Here is a 17328-nt window from a genome sequence, read left to right on the forward strand (position 1 = left end):
CCAAGTGATAATTGGGGGGAAGAGGAGCCCAACCCTCATGATGCCCATTTGGTCCATGACTGACAGATTTATGATAGGCTGCAGTTTCCTCCGTTTGTCTGGCAGCGAGCGGCAGGGCCGGGTGATTGTGTGCTGGCCTTCCCAATGGGGAGTGCTTCCAGCTGGATCCAGGGCAGAGGAAATGATCTAGAGAAAGCCTTTTGGTGACAATTAACAGAATTCCTGCTGATAACTTTTTTTTTGTCCTCTCCCTCAGGACGTTTTTACAGCAAGCTCTAAGTGGCTGTGGAGAGGCATTGGAGGTGGGTGGTTACAAATATTTGAGGAGTGTGTCATGGATAAGGTTTATTTCTGTTGAAAGTATGATTATTTTTTTAATCTACACCTTCTTAGTATTTTACTTGATGACCAGAGCAACATTAAAACTTATTTTTCTTCCAAGATGGTCAAGCCCTGAAACCCGGCCCAGTTTGGCCTCAAGCAAGGAAGAGTTATTGTAAACTGCTCGTTTTGCCAGGAACAGCAAGGGGCTCGAGTTCTGGGATCACCAAGGTAGTGTCAACTTGGGAGAATATGCTTAAACCCCCTCCTCCCCCCAGTTTCTGTAATGCATTCCTGTGTGAGGCATCTCTCTTGAAAAGAGGGAAAAAGAAATATTTATTTGTGGTTGCATGGGATCATCTGTGTCAAAGGAAGGAAAATACTGGTGTTGGGTGTTCTCCCTCAGAAAGCTTTTAAGAGTTGCCTTAGATGCAATGTTTCAAACCAAATACCTTTCCTTAAAGCTTTATGGTCTTCAGATCTGAGGTTTTGTTTTTTTCCACAGGTGAAAAAACAGAACCTGAAATCCTTGCTATTGGTTGTTCTCATAGAAAAGGAGGAGGAAAACAATTTTTTTTGAAGAGCTGATACACATAGGGATTAACCAGCTCTGTTTTTAGTAAATAAATTACAGCTCAGAAAATTAAATTAAAAGTAAGATGAATATTTTTTCTCGGGAATTTAACACCTATAAGCAAAAACCCCTTTGTTTTGAGAGCTTAAGGTGCTGCTGCAGGCTTTGCGCTGGATTTATGCTTGAAGACTTCTTTTCTCCAGCAATTTTTATTGCACTGGAGTCTCCAAACTGAGGTTTACTAGAGAAGGGCAAAAGAGGGTGAAGCTGGTGTTGTAAGAGGGGTCAGGTTTTTCTGCTGGGTTGTTCATGTTGTCAGGGGCTCTTGCAATGAAGTGCTACTTGGGAAAATGGCCTTTCCTTGCCTGAGCAGTGAGCAGAGCACAGGCAAACTGCTTTTATCTGCTGTGCAGCTGGTTTGAATACTGATAGCTCAGACCTTTTGATCTGCCATAGCCTGGCTGCTGTTTTTGTCTGTGCAGGGGCAAGCCCAGGAGCAGAGTGGAGAAGGAAAACTGCAGTGGTCACACAGGATGGAAAACAGACAAGTGATGAGACCATGGAAAATACAGCAGGAAAAATGGACAGTCTGGAAGAGTCAAACATTGCAGTGGTACAGGAGAGGCCACGTCCTTATCTGTACTTCTGTGAGTTTTACCCAGAGGCAGCTTGGGCTTCAGTTAGAAAAGAGTGTTTTCTTTGTAAGTATATAGAGATTTCAGTAGTACCAGGGAGCAAAACATCTTGTAAGAGTAAGCTAGTTTTTGAGCTTCAGAAATCATCTTGTAAGAATTCCCTTTGTGCTTTTACAAAAGTTCCCGTGCTCCCCTCTCCTTCCCCCACCTGTGTGAAGAAGGGCTGGAGTCTTGCTTGTTTGATTGACTGCATTTTTGGTTTTGAATGAAAGAGTCTGTATAAATCTATCTGTGTCTCCTTGATATGCATTAGTGCTGGCCCCACAACAGGCAGGGTGAGCACAGCGGCTCTGCCTCACCAGCACACAACAGCCATGTGAAAAATCAAGAGGAAATCTCCACCTTGAACCCAGGCATGAAAGAAAGTGTTCCTAAGAATTGAAAGAATTGTGAGGGTGGTGAGGCCCTGGCACAGGTTGCTCAGAGAAGCTGTGGCTGCCCCATCCCTGGTGGTGTCCAAGGCCAGGTTGGACAGGGCTCTGAGCAGCCTGGGATAGTGGAAGGTGTCCCTGCCCATGGCAGAGGGTAGAACTGGATGATCTTTAAGATCCCTTCCAACCTAAATTATCCTATGATTCTATGTGAATCCTAAATACTTTCACTAGACCTAACTGCTGCTGGGCAGGTATTGGGGTCTGTAAACCTGTGCTACCCCAAAACCAGGGGCTCTGTGATCCCCTGGGGATAACTGGAGGTAGAAGAGGTCTGCAAATGACTGTGTGTGTCAAGGCTGATCCAGGCACTGCTCACAGGATGAAATGATCCTGAAAATAATGTGTCAGCTCACAGCTTTGAAGAGAACCACCTGGTGGGTGAGAGAAGGGCCCCTCCTGACTCAAGTCAGAAACCCCAATTCCCTCAGTTCCCCATTTGCAGCACTGGCTTTCAAGAGCTGTGCTTGTTGAGGGGCTGCTCTGTGGTGGGATAATCACACTGCTTTAATTTCATCACCTTTTTTTTAGAGGAGGCTGACAATGTCTTGTCCTCACTCTTGGCTTGGTGGAAGAAGGAAGCTGAAAGAAGGAGGCGATCTGGCAAAACCAACAGCTGCTTGAAGCGCTCCAGGCCTGTCTATGCACATCCTTGCTCCTAAATTCCTAGGGTTTCCAGAGCAGCTAGCCAGAATGCTGAAAAAGCTTTCTCTTTAATCTCTTGATCTCCACTGTGTGTTTTTGCCAGTGCAGGTAAAACAGAGGTGCACGCTCCACGTACCGGTGTTTCCATCGGAGTAAACAGGAGAGTCTCGGTAATTACCGAGAACAATCTGAGCGAAATATCTTGTCTGTACAGCTGGTTCCTGTACCAGGGACACAGGAGCAGGCAGGGCAGGCACACTTGACCTGACAGGTATCACCAGTGTCTCTCTCTACTCAAACAAGAAATGAGAGTCATTCATTCTTTGCTACAGATAAATTCCAACTCATATGTGAAAGGAAGTTCTGTCTGATAGGTTTGCTGGGAGTGTTGGTGGGGTGGTTTGCTGTGATTTCAGACATCCATTTGGTACACACATCCTAAATTCATGAGGTGGTTCTCCCCAGGCTGCAGCTTTGCTTCAGGACCTGGCAGGCCCCAGCCCTTGGCATCACTTCAGTTCTTACTTGTGGTGTTTCAGAAAATGACGAGATGCTCCAGTGTTTGCTGAGGTCCAACCCTCGGAATAGGACACCACCTTTAATAAGCCCCAGAGAAGGCTCTACTATTTTATTTTCTCAATTTTAATTTTAAGCAAAGAGACAGCCCAGCTGAAAACCAAGAGGATGTCATTATATTAAGGAGAGTGGAATTTGGCATGCAGATTACAAATCAGTGTGAATCCCACTGCGTGAAAATGTTCAACAATACTGCAGAACCTCACTGCTTCCTCCCAGGCTTCAACTGTGACTGAGGACAAATCCCAAGAAGAATTTTGTCCATTAGTAGCAAGAAGACTATCTATCTATTTATCTATTTATCTATCTATCTATCTATCTATCTATCTATCTATCTATCTATCTAATGTGTGTGTGTGTTTTAATTTGATTAGCTTCTCCTTAGGTAAGCTGATGGTGGTGGTGATCCTCACTTAGCAAGCTGCTTGCCAAACTTGTTGTAGCTTGCCTTATAAATTTAGACTTTCTAAGCAAGTTAAATGGAACTAAAACCAGAATTATTAAAATCAGCTAAAGTTTAGCCACTTTCTTCAGCAGTGACAGGAATGCAAGAATGGGGACACCTGGTGATTCACCTGGCTCAGAATCCTCTCCCCCAGCAGTGGCCAGGGATGGGTGCCTGAGGAGAGACAAGAACCAGGTACATGTGCAGTGTCAGATCCTCCAGACAGTTCAGGGAATCCATGAACTGGATAAGATGTCTCTGCTCTCCCCATGACATTCTACAAGCTTTGACAGTTTCTTAGGGGAAGGACCCATGTGGATGCGCTGCCTGTCGTGCCTTTGGTTTGTTCTCTGAGTGGTTCCTCTCTGTGGCTTCACTCTGCACCTCTGAGCTGCATTATCAGAGATGTACAAGCATCAGTCCCTGGAGACCATCCACAATGCCAGCCCTGGTGTGGTAGACTGCTGGAGAACGTTTGTGCGCCTAATGCTGTGGGGTTTATTGTTGACAAGTTCTTTTGTTGTTGTTGTTTTTTTGCTTGTTTTGTTTTTTTTTTAATGGGAGCTGATTTTAGCATGAGCTCTGGGCCAACTTTAGGTTCATGTGATGGAATAGAGCCTCTTTCTAGTTTGCTCCTTATTTTTCTCACAGGAAAAAAGTGCTAACCCTTAACAACACCTGCACCACTTTGTTGCTGAGCACTGGGACTATTCTCTTAGGGAGCCTGGAAAAGACATTCCCCCTCTTCCAAGGGTTTAGCTGGCTGCAGCCCAGGAGAGCTCCCTGGCAGGAGGGATTTGAGGCAAGGCTGGAAGAAATATCATCTGTCTCATCCCCCCAGGACAAATATGATTCGGAGGGGGTTCCTGTTTCTAAACAGCTCAGCCAGTGTAATTTTGGGCTGGTCAAAGGTAAAGCAATTCATGGGAGCTGGGAAGGAGGGGGAGCTTCATTTTTAGGCAGTCCTTGGATCTGTTTTGCAAATGGTTTCTATGTATGTCTGTGTATGTAGGATTCTCATCTGTTGAGCAGGTAGCAAATACATGTAGTTGAGCATGAGGAATGCAATTATTTGGACTTTGTCTACATTAGGAATATTCTCCAGCTGGGAGTTCAAGATTTCTTTCTCTCCTTCTCCTGTGCTTGAGGCCAGGTGGTTTTGGATGGATGAGGCAGCCAATTTGAGGCAGAGGCTAGAAGCTGACTCCTCAAATGCAGTGCTCAAGGTGTTTGGTGGAGCAGGGGAGACCTAATTACCACAGAGCTTATTTACCATCTTAACTTGCCACATTTTAGAGGATATGCAACTGTTAGAAACAAATGTTTTTGAACCATCATCAATAAATGCTGTAAAAGAAGTGCCACAAGCCAAATTGTTTTCCAATCCAAGTCATATTTGCTTCCCCTTTTTCCTGTCTCTAATCCAAGCCATGACTAGTAATGCTTCCCTCTCCTAAATAGCTGTCACATAAGTGTAATGTTTGAGCTTGTTGCAGAGCAGTCACAGCTTGCCTATCCTGCCTGCCATCATCTTCCTGCAGGTTTGGAGCGGCTGTCTTACCCCCAGTGCTCCTGGGAGGAAGCACAGAAGTTGATCCTTTGTGGATGTGGAATTTTCATGGTTCTGCAGGTCCAGAAGCAAGGACCTGTGCTGTGGAGCTGGCGGCTGGGATGGAAAAGTGGGTGCCAAGAGTGTAATTGTCAGTTTGTTTGTGGGTTTGTGGGTTTGTTGCACCTCACTGTGAAGGTGAAGCAATGATGACTTGTGGGACATCACTCTAATTCTGCCCTTGGTTTCATGCACACAGATTTGGGAGGCAAGAGAAAAAAAACCCCGCACAAAACACTTTCATATCAGTAAACACAAAATACTGTGCAAAAGGCTAAAGTTTAACTTACTCCTGTTTTGGAGACTGGGGGGAATTTCAGGCGTCACAACACCCCTAGGGGGATTGTGTGTGATACTAAAAAATAAATTAGGAACCTCACGTTGGGGCAATTACTATCCTTGTCTTTGGGAAATTTTCATTCAAGCCCTTCACAGTGGTGTTACAAAGCATAATTATATGACTTGAGGTGCTGTTAGATAGATGCAAATTTTCTGAGTATGCTATCTCTCCATTTAATCAGTTATTTGTTTGCCATTTGGGTACAGAAAGTACTTTGTTTAAAAATTAGCTGAATACACTTCCAGTAACATCAGTGGGAAATAATGAAAAGTAGCTGATTTACTACTAGTAAAGAGCATCCAAGAGCTCCCTGGTGTATCTCATTTACTCTGAGATTTATGCACTACAGTCAGCTAATTCCACACACAAACAGCTATGCATGACTCCTTGTGTTCTCTGCTTATGCCCATTTATCTTTAACTTTGTTAGAAACACATAAGCGGCCTCCTTTATTTGCTGGGTGTTCCCTTTCATTTGAATCCTACTTTTCATTTTTCATGGATATCTCTTTGCTGTTAACATTGTTTTGTGTGGTACGCTGGTACTTTTCTGGAAATGGGTTGTAAGAATTTTGCAGCAAATTCATAGATTTTGTTCAGGGACTACAGATCATCCTTGTTGCAACAGTGAGCTCCTATGTGACGATGTGGAGTTGGTCAGCAGCTAAGGCTGTGTGTGTGCACACACGTGGGAGTCTGGGACAGAGCAGTGGGCACCACAACCAGGTGAGAAACTTGAATAAAAGCCCACTGAAAAAGGTAAAGGTTTTTCTGCACTTCAGGGGCTGAACAATACATGTGCTGATTTTTTCTTTCACAGCCCTCACCTGAGATCACATGTAAAGGTGAAGTTGCTGCCTGGTGCGTGCAGGATGTGCATCATGCTGAGGTCCTAATGACTGGCAAAGGCTCTGAGGTAGAAGAATAAATATTCACCGTGAAGAACAAACACCAATTCTTAGTTTGGCATCTGAAGTAAAGCAACAAGCCTCCTTTCTCTGCAGAGTAATGTGTGGTTTCCATTTAGAAGGAGATGAGGGATGGGTACCTGCCAATAAGCAACAAACACTGCCCTTCCCAAGGTCCTGCACCTCCCACGTGAAGGAGATCACTCTCTGCCATGTGTATGACAGCCTTTCAGTAGGGGTTGTCACCTTGCAGTATAAACCCTCTCAGCTTAAGCATCAATAAAGGAATCATGCTTCCTTGCTAGCTGTGAAAATAGAAATGAAAACTTGTAACACAAAATAAAGCACAGCAGTCCCTCCTGGGATTCTGTATCATGTGCAGAACTTGCTAGAGGAGTATTCACCATGGAGGAATATCCTGTGTCTGACCTGTCATAGCCTGCTCCCTCTGGGCTCTCTGCCTCCAGTTCTGTGGAGTTTCTGAGCAGTTGTTTTGATGAACAGATACTGCAGCTGGATGAGAATTATGTGTGGTAAGAGCTCTGTTAATTCAAATTTGTCTGTAGAGGACTACACCAGTCAGTCAAGCCTGCATCCTCTTTTTCTACGGGATGGGTTTTTAACAACCATCCTCTCCATGCTCTGTTGTATCCTTAGGATTTAAAGCATGGGATCCAGCAGATTTCCTAGTGCCAGGATTTCCTGGTGGTTTGAGCACAAACTTGGGACTTGGAGAGATCACCACTGTGCCTTTGGATTCATCGTGTAAGTCTCTTTCCAAAACCACTTGAGATTCAGAGAGGAGCCTCTCAGATTTAAAATTCAGATAGCAGCCTCTCAGATTTTTCAAAGGCAAGTTAAGAACCAGTCTATCACTGATCTCTGCAAGTGCTTCAGCGGGGTCACAAAATAAATAAATCTTCCTACATGCCTGCTTCTCACTGGCCTAATTCATAAATATCTTCCTAGATCTCTCAGTTCTTCCATTCCTCACCTGCTCTGTACCCTATTCAGGTGATTAATACTTTGTTTTCTCACATGGAGGTTGTCAAGATATGTTCATTAATGCGGTTTCATTAATTATGTACGGTGGGAATGGGGGATAAACCAGTTTTTCAGATGAGATGGCCAAGAGGAAACTTTTATCTCTCAAAATAAACTGAAAGATTCTTAATGCTGGAGGAGGGCTTCATTTCTCTGTGGCTTTCAAGATCCCCTGTGCTCGCTGTTCATAGCTCATGTGCATGATCCAGGGGCTGGAAAGGAGGAATGAAGACATCAGGAAGCAGCAGCAGACATGACCTGTCCCTGCCAGGGAAGGATGGAGTGGCCTTGTGGCTGTTGCAGAGACTGAAAATAGGAGGTACAGAGGTGATGGGGAGGAAGAGCTGAGCGAGAATTAAATAAGAGCTTGGCAGCACGTTCTGGGAGCAGGAGTGGGCTCAGCCCAGCATGGGAATGCTGCAGGAATGGTGCCTTACCGGTACTTTTCACTGTCACAGAAATGGCACCGAGGACCAAGCACATCCTCTGCCCCCTTCCCTCTCCTGGAGAGGGGTTCAGCAATGTCCTTGTGGAAGCATTTGCCTGTTCCTCATTTACTCTATCAGCCAGCTGCCAGGGACACAGATCAGGGGATGTCTACAGCCTCTGGTTCCCATGTGAAGTGTGTTTTTCTCCTAGATGTCAGACAGCAAATTGTACCAAGAGGGGAAAATTGATAGAAATCTGCATATTTTTCCCCTTTTTGCCTTTATGCCCTCATTTTTCACATTAATAATCTCTCTAATAAACTTGTGGGTGAATGCCCATCCAGTCTGCCCTGATGTGATCCAGTCCTATACCTCATGAGCCTGTTCTTGGTGTTGAGTAACGAGTGTGCACCAGGCAGGACATCTCCTGTTGGTGTTTTTATGTCCTTGCCACTGAAGAGGTGGCAGTTCCCAGCCTGGTTGTGAAACAGAGGTGCTGATTGTGCTGATGTCAGAGGGCAGGCTTCACTTCTATATTTCCCATCTGTTTTCAACCAGCACTTTAATATCTCTCCAGATCACTGAGGAGATAATGTCAAGTGTAGTGCTAAATGTATCCATGTGCATTTTAAATGGTGGGGTTTATTAGCTATCCCCAGCAGATTCTTTGCCTGTGACATGGTAACAATAAGGATTTCTTCTGTGTTTTTTAAGCAAAATCCAGTTTCACTGTTAAAATAATTTGTCTGCTGCTATCTTTTCCTTTTTTGGGTTGACAAAATAGAAATGGTGGGTGATGGTTCTGCTTTTTCAATGCACTCGTTTGTGGTTGCCTACAGATAAGTTAAAATCTAATTTCCTAAACACATTCATATTTCTAACTTCCACAGCAGAGAAGCAAAACATCTTGCAAGAGCTGCTGAGGAACAGGAGGTTATTTCACTGATTTAGGTGAAATCCACTAAAATATGGATTTATTTTATCAAGTATCCACATCACGGATCTATTTAAATCTATGATGCCAGAGGATATGAAATTGCATGTCTCAGCTTTTCAGGATTCATCTGTTCTGCTAACTTTTGTCGTGGCTGAGGAAGACACCCAAATGAGGAACATATTTAAAAAGTACCCACAAAATAAATGCAAACAAAACCCTGTGAGTTCTCACGGAAAAGGCATGAACATAAAGCACTTTTTTTCTGACTCATGTCTTACACCTTTAATACAATGTTAAATATTGGTAGGGGACAGAGGCAAATGCACAAGGCATTCCTAAATGAAGAAGCAAATCAGATATTTCCATGTGATTAGTATGCAGGTTTTTCTTTTTCTTTTTTTTTCTTTTTCTTTTTTTTTTAAATTTTATTTTATTTTTATTTTTAAAGTTCCAGATAAATTTAGCAGTTGAGCATTCAATAAACTTTTAGATAAGATTTTTGTTTCAGTCCACTGCATTCTGGACTGGTAGCAAGAGAGAGACTCCAGTCTGGGGAATCCAAATGTGCTGTAATGTTTTGATGATGTCCATAATTCCATATTAATTTATTAAAAAACATCAAAATTGTTTTTCCTTTCTTATTCTTACTCAAGCTCTCATTTCCTGGGCACAGCTGGGCTGAGGTAACAGAAATCCTTTGAGAACATCTCCCACATAGGGCATTTCCTTCATTTAAGCATAAAATCAATTTGAAATAATGGTGGTGTGAACCTCAAATCTTGGTCCATATTTGCCATCAAAGACATTTTCTGTCTACTTGGAATCACAGCCCAGTCATTTGGCTGTGCTAATTAAATAATTCTATAGTGTCCTGGAAAGAAATCTGCATTTGGGAGAGGTAAAAGTAGAAATGACCTTGGAAGGAGGCAGCACGGATCAGAGGTGAGGGCATGGGAAGCCAAGACTGTCAAAGAGGATTTCTTGGACCTCCCATCCAAAAAATCTCTAGACACAGTGACCAACTGAATTCCTGATCTCTAATTTTCCTTTCCAAACACATTTCTGAGAAACACCAATTCTTGCAGTGAGGAAGAGGAGTGATGGCTTTAAATGGGCTTTAATGTCTCCAGACCTCCCTAAATGACTTCTCTGGAAATGCAGTGCCAACTACCCGAAGTCTGTTGACTTGTGTTCCCCTCCCTAAAATGGTATTTTCAGTTTATTTTACCCATCTGAAAGCTAGAATGGGCCTAAGGTGAAGATCTGCGGCCCCCGCTCTCATGAGGGAAGGCTGATTCTCCTGAAAAAAAGCTGGTTTTCCTGATGTTTCCTTGCTTGAGCCTGGACCAGAAAGAGAAATGCACATCATCCCAAGGTTAGAAATGCTGGTGTGGCCCAGGAAGTATGGGCCTGGTGGAAGCTGCTTGACCAAAATTAACCACAATTTCCCCCCGGCCCACTCTGGTAATTTTTAATGCGCCCCCAAAAAGAAAAAAGCTGTCCACAGCCCTCTTTTTTAAACTCTAAACATGGCCAGTATACTGGTGAAAGGAGATAATTCTGGCAAAAAAATAGAGCTGTATTTATTTTGCAAAAGCTTTTCAGAAAGGAAATGAAAATTGCTGATCAGAAGAAACATCAAAAGCACAAACGTTTTTTAAGCAGTCCTGAAGTGTAAAGCTTCCACAGGTTTGAAGCATCTTTCCTGAGGGTCTGCATGACAAAATTAGGAAAGATAGGGAGGTATTCCTCAGGTATGTTTTCCAAGCTCCATGGCTGCAGCTAAACTGCAACCATAGAGCAATTACAGATATTTTTCATTTTTTTAGTTAGCTGCTAACAATTGCCACTTTATCCAGCCTGGAAATACAGCTGCATTTTTTTAGACCTCTTACTAGAACTGTTGTTTTTCTTAGACCTTACTGTGGAAATTTTTGCAAAACTTTCTCAATTTTGGAGTTGGGAAAAAAAAGGCAGCATTGAGTTTATGTGGAATATTGCTTGCATGGTTTAAAACACATTTATTTTAAATAACTGCTGTATATAGCTGAGGGTGTATCCACACTGTAACTGCTGCCATTGGGTCAGCCAGTATTAATGACAGCACTCAAAACACATTTGCTTTTAATTACAGTCACTGTCCTCTACAGGAGGCTTCCCCCCCCCCCCCCCCCCTTTATGATGACGATTCACTTTTTTGCCTGCGTTTTCAGGTTTTTGAAGTCTCAGGGCAGCTGGCAAATGAGAAAATTCAAACAAGGTGTGTGCCCCTTTCTCTGTTTGGTGGGGAAAAGCTTCATTTTGAAGCAGCCAAGCGGCACAGCAGCCCCAGGAGACAGTGGCTGATTAACAAGCCTGTGGGGGCTGGCAGTGAGGGCTGCGAGGTTGGAAGCAAACCCGGTGTAGCCGCTGGCACTTGCTCCCGGCAGGAATAGTGAGTTCATTTTTGTGCGCTTCCTGATGCTCGCTCTGCGGTCGGGAGCTGATAGAAGGCAACGCTTCAACTTCCTGAAGCCTCTAAATAAAGCATCCTTTCTGTAGGGGTTGGTTTGGTGGTGGTTTTTTTTTTTTCTTCTTCTTTTTCTTTCAGAGAAAGACACATTGTGCTTTCTGCTTTGGTTAGATTTTCGTGTTTGGCTCTTTGAATGGACAGCTTTGGTGGTGGAACAGTTGGAAACTTATTTCAGAGAGGCTCGAATGTATGGCAAGGGAAAATATCTTCACTGGGATGGCTTGGAGCTGCTCTCAGGAGTTTATTTACAGAGCCGCTGTGTCGTGCCACAGCTACAAGGGTGGCCAAGCTTCCTCTTTAATCTAAACTCCTTTTACTTAAGGTATTAATTCACAAAGAACTTCAGTTTTCTTTATTTCTAGGTTTGTTTCTTTCAGGAGATTATTATGGCAAGGCAGTGATAATTTAAATGCTTGAATTAATATGTGTATTAGCTCCTGTAAATTCAGATGGAGCAGAGAGCAAGTCAGACAGCCCCTGTCTGTTCATGACCCAGTGTGCCTGGACAGTGAGGATGCAAAGCTCACAGCCATTTCCTAGTGAAACCCCCAAGAGGTCACCTGCAAGAGGTGTTCATTTTCTAATGTTAAGAAGAATGTTTTTCCTTCCAAGGGAAAGTCCTTTACAAGACAAGGTGTTAGGAATTGAGCTGGAATTTCCTGTTCCTGTCTAAGCCAGGTTGAATGAAGTAGGTAAACCAGCACTGAATGCTCCATATTCTGGTTTTCTCATTATTCTCAACCAAGTAATGACGCTTGTTTTGCATGATTCACTGCTTTATTACTTTACTAAATCACATTTATGTCTGTCAGGCCTCTTTTTCCCTGGGGTATCCTGTTGGTGTAATTTTTTTTTAACCAGATGTTTGATATTTTTTATGGCTCCAATACCAACATGTTGTTTAAAACAACATCAGAAAGAGTTAACTCCCACAAGGAGAAAAAAGGCAAAACGAGTCCCCACAGCTGGCTATCTCTCAAGAAATCAGCTCCTGCTCTGACGTTTGCTATAGGCAAAGTAAAACAAAGCTGCACCAGCAGTAAATCAATTCCTGTGTGCGGGTACTGTCAAAATGAGCTGTTCTGGAGCTCTCTGATCCAACCCATGGGCCAAGTCATGCTGATTTAACACATCCCAGTGTTTTGAAATGCCATTGTGCTCAGGGAAGAACTTGGCTGGCTCAAACATGAATATTCACAAGGTAATGGGTGTCTTCAGCTGCTGTGGGAAAATTCATTGGGTACCTTGATAAACCAGGCCTTCCTCAAGTAAGCTGTTAATTATGCATTGCTTGATATGAGTTTATTAAAAATACTCCAGCTACAGATGGGCTTTAAAATCAGAGTTGGATTTTAAATATCAAAATGTCTAGACTTTTTTTTTTCTTGTCTATTAAAAAGATAAGAAATAAACCCAAAGCTTTGAGTCCAAACTTTCATACAGCTTCATGCTAGAGCTCTGGGGTGCCTGCCTGGATTTTGGCCTGCTCCCATCTACATCTATTGTATTAAAACAGTTAAAGGCATTCTTCTCTTCCCCCTTTTCCCCTGCAGCTGGAAAGCACTATCCTCTGCTCTCGAGAAAACAAACATCAATGCTGCCTGTTGTATAAGCTCTGGTTGGCTCAGTTTGCTTCCCTGGAGTGGCCCATGTATCTGTAACTTCACCCAGCAGGGAGACTGTGTAGGTGTGAGATTAAAACCTTTCCAATCAGACCATTTTCAAATGCATAAAAAGCTCAGCTTCTGTCAGGAGCCTCCCCTGTTTAAACAAGGTGAGTAGGAAATTCAGACATCTTCCTAAGATGTGAGGGGTGGAAAAACAGCAGGAATAGGATGACATTGGTCTGTTTAACTCGGTGAGTTTTTGGAGTCTGAGGGCTTTCTAATATTGTGTATTTTCACATTTAAGGTGGATGCTCAGTGTTGCAAGGGTGTGTTTGTGTTGACTTCTCTGTGGATAAGCTGCTTCTCCTCTGCCTCAGCACTGGAATGAACATCGAAATCTAGGACCTAGACATCAAGGAAAAACTTCCCTGCATTAAAATATAGTCAAATACTTCTATAAAGAGACTTAATGTCAGAGTACCACTGCAGAAATTGCTCGAATATTTTCTTCTCTGAAAATAAGTAATAGACTAGAAATGAGAGTTGAGAAAGGAAGACTTCCTCACTTTTACAATGCACAGAGGAATATGTGCACCAGGGCAGTCTGTCAGCACCAGCTGATGATTCCTGCATCTGGATCCTGTTTCACAGCAAAGCCTGTATTCCCAGCTTTGGAACCAGAGATAACTGATGGAAAACACATCCCAGTTATTGACTAGGCAGCCTCACCTTCACCCTGCAGCTAATTACAAGGTTAAAACTGTAGTAAAAATATCCATATTTATCCACATAACCCATCTGGTGTATTTCTTCTGCAGATAAATGAAGTAATATTCCATTATAATCTCTGGCCCTGTTTTACCTTTTTCTATGTGGACTTGTTATGACAAAATCTCTTTCATTTTAATTAAATTTTTCCAGATACCATCTTCATAAAACTAGCACTCAGGCATAATCATTATTTTTAATAGAAGAGAGTTAAAGCTTGTTAAAAATGCTGGAGGATTGTCACTACTTATGTTTCCTGTTTGTAAGGAGAAGAAGAGCAAGGGTTCCTCAGATCTGCTTTTCCAGCGTGATCTTTCTACCAGTCTAAGACCTGGCCTACAAAAGTGGGTCATATAGAAAAGTGGGTAAGTGCTGGCATATTTTGAGTATAAAAATCACCTGGTAACTTCAATGAGACTATCAGGGTGTTTCAATGGCATAGTTTAAAATGAAGCCTGAGTGACTGCCTTCAGGATGTGACTTTTTCTGCAAAACTGCTGATTTCATAGGACTCATTTTTAGTTAACAGCTTTCTCTGCTTGGATTGAGATTTCCATTTCATTCTCTGTTTATGATTGAAGAGCTACGAGGTGGCAACCATCAGCTGCTGGCACCATCCAGCCTGAGCCAAGATGAACAAGCCTAGAAGTGAAGGAGCATGCAGCCTGTGCCTTGATTTCCTGGGGGGAAGAAGAAGCAAAGATGACTGCACGTGTAGGACTCCTATCAGTTTCCAGCTTTGCCATGGCAACTATATGACAAGTATTTTCTGAAGTGACCTGAATTGACCTTCTTGCAGTGGCAAAACCTGTGGGGCCCTTTCTCCCTATGCAGGCAGAGCTGTCAAGGTCACATCAATCCTGCCTCACTGCTGACAACCCACAGGGATGTCTCAGGTGCCAAAGGACATTTCAAACAGCCCCTGTAACCTGTGTTTAGGCAACAGAGCTGTCTCACCCTAACAGAATGGTCCCAAATGGAGCTTTGCTCCCAGGCACACCAAGGACAGACAATCCTTCTGCTTGGCCAAATTCTGAAGTTCATTCTCAGGAATACTCCCATTGATCTAAGGCATGCCAGGATTTCATTTACTGTTTGGAAATGTGAAACCGCCCTGGCTAAAGTATCTTAATTAGGCCATTAGAGCCTGGTATAAAACAGTTGAGATAAACAGGGTCAGGAGGGTAAAGGATAATGTCAGTGCATTGTAAAGCCTTTGCTGCTCAGCTCAAGCTGTCCAGAACCACATTTCCATGACATAAAACACCTGAACCCTCTGTGTGGTGGCTCCTGGAGGGCCCCTGGCTCAATGCTTTTCACGTAGTCAGCACGTGGGCAGGGAGCCAGAGCTTCTCTGCCCTCTGGTGCCTTGTGCTGCTTGGACTTTCAGTTTCTAATTCTGGTGTGTTTTAAGTTAGTCCAGCTTTGGGGTTTGCTGTGTGTGTTTGGGGCAGATTGAAGGGCCTCATCTTTGGTTTTCCTGTGCAAGGGCAGGTTCCTGAATGAGGACTCTGGCACCTGTTCTCTTCATAAGGCTTTTCCAGGGAGGATTTAACAACTGTGGTGACTCCAGAAGACTGAGCTGGAAGGATCTGGGGAAGTGCCAGATCTGGGGCCTGTATGCATGTGTACACAGAATCCCAGGATAGATTGGGTTGGAATGGACATCAAAGCCCAGCCAGTGCCACCCCCTGCCATGGGCAAGGACACCTTTCACTATCCCAGGCTGTTCAGAGCCCCATCCAACCTGGCCTTGGACACTTCCAGGGATGAGGCAGCACAGGTTCTCTGGGCAACCTGTGCCAGGGCCTCACCACCCTCACAGGGAAGAAATTATTCCTAATATCCAATCTAACCCCACCCTTTTCCAGTTTAAAGTCATTCTCTGTTCTCCTATTGCTCCATGTCCTTGTAAAAAGTCACTTTCCAGCTTTCTTGTAAGCCCCCTTTAGGTATTGGAAGGTGCTATAATGTTTCTCCAGAGCCTTCTCTTCCACAGGCTGAACAAATCCCACTCTCTCAGCCTGTCTCCATGAGGGGTCTTAGCTGGTGTCTTTTTATCCCAGCAGAAAGAAAGAAGCAAATCCAATATATTCACCATAAAAGACCAAAAAAGGAACCTCTAGAATGGCATAACATACATCTAGATGGTAAGACCTTTTTTTTTAAATTTGGAGACTCATCATTTCTGATCTCAACAATTTATGGTCAGAAGTGCAACAAGGTTGGAAGTTATAGATCTGAGAGATAAAATTTAAGCACGAAACCCTCAGCTTGTTACTCACTACCAGCAGTCTGCATACTCCTGAGACTAGATTAATATTCTTATAATTTCAGAGTTAGTACTTGATCAGCCTTTTTTTTTTCTTTTCATTCCAAACAGTATTTTTTAAAAAAATCAGTGGTTAACAAATACCATTACTGAGTTTGCTTCTAATTAGGAGAGCTGTCTCAGGTAAATTACACCTGAAAAATCATAAACAATAGAAATAGTTTGATTCTTACAACCATTAGTGAAAATCACAATTTTCTTTAAAGAATACACAGTATTTTTAAGAATAAGTGTCCCCTGCTGGGGATAGCCTTATCTTGGAACTGAACACCTCCATCCAATACTGGATGCATGGTTTGGCGAGCTGGTCCTTGGTTTTGGGCGGTGAACTGAAGTAGAATGGGTTTGTGGAGCCCAAATTCCCCTGAGCCCCTTTGAGCACCGCAGCGTGGGCTGCAGCCTCCCTGGCAACTGCGGCCTCTTCCAACTGACTGTGTTGGGGGATCCCTGGCAGCTTTCTCTGGTGAGCATGGGGAGGCTGCAATGGCCTGGGCAGAAAGGGCTTTCAGAATGCTCTCTACATTGAGAGTGGGTTTTTAAATTGTTAAATTGGTGGTAATTTTCTTAAAGAAATGTGTGCTGTAGGGGGTGAGAGGAGCCTCAGCTGAGAGGGGCCTCAGCCCTGGGTGTCCCTGTCTGCAGGGAGGGCTCCAAGCAGGGCCCGGGCTCTGCTCCGGGGGGCCCAGCAATGGCACCAGTGGAACGGGCAGGAACTGATCCCAGGAGGTTCCACCCGGACAAGAGGCAGAACTTCTGTCCTGGGTAGTGATTGAGCCCTGAACAGATTGTCCAGAGAGGGTGTGGAGTCTCCTCACTGGGGATATTCCAGAACCATCTAGACACAATCCTGTGCCCTGTGCCCTGGGATGGCCCTGCTGGAGCACGGAGATGGGACCAGCTGACCCACTGTGGCCCCTTCCAGCCTGACCCATCCTGGGATTCGGTGAACTGCACGGCACTGCGGCATGGTCTGCTTCTCATTAAAAACATTACCTAAAGGAGTTGTGGTTCCTGAAGTTTGCAAGCCATAAAACAGAGGGTGACACTTTTGGCGACCACACCAAGCACACTCTCTCAGCGATGCGGGCGGCTGCGGGGAAGGGTGGCCGTCCCCTCACGCCCCCCGGGCTCGGCTCTGCGCCCCTCAGACTCTGCCC

General features: G+C 43.9%; 1 protein-coding gene and 1 long non-coding RNA gene across 2 annotated transcripts in view; both read left to right on the top strand.

Annotated features, from left to right (window-relative positions):
• The first annotated feature begins 214 nt into the window (after window positions 1–214).
• Window positions 215–6706, top strand: LOC136290263 (uncharacterized). The gene is made up of 6 exons (XR_010721064.1): window positions 215–302; window positions 443–552; window positions 1378–1596; window positions 5229–5366; window positions 6236–6361; window positions 6456–6706. It is a non-coding gene; the product is annotated as an uncharacterized lncRNA (long non-coding RNA).
• Window positions 6707–11288: 4582 nt separating this feature from the next.
• Window positions 11289–17328, top strand: part of ITPR2 (inositol 1,4,5-trisphosphate receptor type 2) — a 248333-nt gene continuing 242293 nt past the window's right edge. The window contains exons 1-5 of the mRNA XM_066183751.1: window positions 11289–11386; window positions 12077–12152; window positions 13018–13238; window positions 13376–14204; window positions 14421–15989. The gene's annotated coding sequence lies outside the window, so the exon portion shown is untranslated. The remainder of the gene's footprint in view (window positions 11387–12076; window positions 12153–13017; window positions 13239–13375; window positions 14205–14420; window positions 15990–17328) is intronic.

Source organism: Chamaea fasciata, unplaced genomic scaffold, assembly GCF_029207755.1.
Source record: "Chamaea fasciata isolate MVZ Bird 193981 ecotype frontalis unplaced genomic scaffold, bChaFas1.0.hap1 SCAF_5, whole genome shotgun sequence".
Lineage (NCBI taxonomy): Eukaryota > Metazoa > Chordata > Aves > Passeriformes > Sylviidae > Chamaea > Chamaea fasciata.